The sequence below is a fragment of the Pterocles gutturalis genome, unplaced genomic scaffold (assembly GCF_000699245.1).
Source record: "Pterocles gutturalis isolate BGI_N339 unplaced genomic scaffold, ASM69924v1 scaffold32309, whole genome shotgun sequence".
Lineage (NCBI taxonomy): Eukaryota > Metazoa > Chordata > Aves > Pterocliformes > Pteroclidae > Pterocles > Pterocles gutturalis.
In genome coordinates, this window is record NW_010131795.1 from 1 (window position 1) to 2500 (window position 2500).

Genomic DNA, 2500 nt, shown 5'->3' on the forward strand with positions numbered 1-2500 from the left:
TTCTCTCCCCTGTCCTCGGGTGGGGGTGGCGAGGAAGGATTGGGTGAGCGGGTGTGTGGTTTGGCCCCCAACCAAGGGCAAACCCATCACATAAGTACAGGCTAAAACATGCTAATTTAAGAGCAAGACTGGCACAATGTATTCTGAACCCTCATATGTGTTCTGCTGTGCTTTCAATGTCTCATCAATGGACTTGGCTTAGTCATAGTCCTACAAATGAGGCTCCCTCTCTGTTTCTGTTATGCTCATGACCCTGGTTTGGAGAGCTAGTATAGTCAACTTGAGACTACAGTGCTGAACTCTCTTAGCAACTGGGTATAGATTATTTCAGTCTGACTTGAACTACACTTTTTTTTCCAAGCCTGGGGCTGGGGTTCTTTTCTCTTATGGTACCTGTGGAAGAAGAGTATGGAGCAGGTATCCCTGGCTTTGTTACACCAAGGATCCTCGGTAGCAGGCAGGATGATGAGGCACCCCAACCAACATATTGGCAAAATAGTCGTGTTTGTGTGTGATGCTATGAATAATGTTTTTGTGCCTGATAACAGTGCTGCCAGAACAGCAATGACGTTTACTTGTTTGACTAAAATTTGTTTGAAACCTGATTTTATCTAAAGTGGTTTCTCTGTACTGCTGACGTCACGAACCACTGAAAAACTGCCACTATTCTGAAAAACTCAACAGCTACAGCCCAGGCTTAAATCAACTAAAAGGTGTCTTCATCCAACTAGTTAAGAACACTCTTAGTTTAAAAAATCCTCCTCTATTAGGCAGGTGCAACTCTGGATATAGGTAAATCTATACAGAAAGTCTGATCTTTGCAAACAGAAAGGGGTTTGTTTGAGTTTTAATTCTTGCCTAGTTCCTACCATTGCTTGGGAACTAAAAGTTGAAATCAGTACATTGTCTCAGGTAAAATGTTTTTACCTGCTTCTCTGTTAAAGACTGCAGTCTTCAAACAGATACAAATTTAAGGGAAAATACCACCTGAGGGGAAACTGAAGTGTGCCATGGGGTCTGCAGGGTCCATGTTTCCACCAATCTGAAGAGGATGCCGTGTTGGTTTTATTCTGCCTTGATGACCTGGGCTTTCAAACCCAAATGCAGTTTTGTGTACTGCATCTATTTCACCATCAAACTCCAAATCAAGATACATTGCCACATCCTCTATAAATAACAGCAGAAAGAAACCAGAGAGTAAATCTATAAGATGATCAGAATTTCATTTTGCCATCATGCTTGTCTTGGGTAGTTACAACAAGGCTGGCTGTAACCATTTATTATTATTATTATTATTTCTGTTAATAAGTGGTCTTGTCTCAGTATTTTGTAAATAGGAAACTGCAAATACATCGGACAAATGAATATGCAGATCAGAAGAGAATTAACCAATTCCTCTGACCAAGAGAAAGGACAGGTGATAACTTATAAATGCTTCTCATTTTCTACATAATACAAAATGCTGAGATGGGAGGAAGGATTTTGATGAACTATTACATTCTAGTAACAAGGCTTTGGCAAGGTTGCTGTGGTCTGGTGCTGGGCGCTGGTGGATTTTGTTGGCTGATAGGATGCACCAGCAATTAATTCCCTGTCCTTTTTCCAGAGCAGAGCCAGCTGGCAGGACTCAGCAGCATCTCATACAGCCAGAGCTGCACCTATCAAAGTTATTCATAACTTTGTCTCAGGAAATATTCAACTCCACAGGGGTAGAGGAGTATAAAAAGGATAAGGCAGAGATGGAGTAAGTGTTTAGTGTTATTATTGGACTAAAGGGAGAGGTTAGAGAGATAACTAAACAATTAAAGGGTTGAAAATAATAACAAGGAATTGTGTCTGTCAGATGCATCTGCTCTGAAATGCTCTATGTTCTGTTGCCTTCTGATGCACTTGTCCTAATGCTGAATGATCGGCTCCATGAGCCAGGATTGCCATATCTGTACGTTGCCTGGCATAACAGGATTGCAGTCCGCTGTTGGGGCTTGTAAAACTGCTGTGGAAATAAATCATGAAAGCAAGTAATAGGTCTCCCTCCCTTTTTTACTTCATAGCATTTAATTCTGGAAAGGGGAAAAACAAGGTATCTCTCATGAAGACAGCAGAAAAAGTTCAGGTAGTAAGGTGACAGACACTCCAAAAATACCAGTGGGCTGATTGGATTTGCTCAGTTAGAAAAACTCTCCTTTCTCAGTTTAGCAACTGTACAGTATTAAATATGATTTGTCCTTTTAAGTTTATTTTTAAATACAGACTAAGCTTAACCTAAAGACCCTAGGTCTAATCTAAGCAGGGACTGCTATTGAGCAAGAAAGGAAATGGAAAGAGTAGCTACCATTTCATTCAGGCTGTGTGGGGGGAAAAAATGAGCCAAGAGCCTCTGGGTAGAAAGAATAACAACTGGTTTCTCATCTCACCTTCAGATCTGCAGCACGGTACGATGTGAGCAGTGGGCCTGGGTACTGAGCACTGAGGACCTCAGACAGGCACAGGCTGTTTCCAA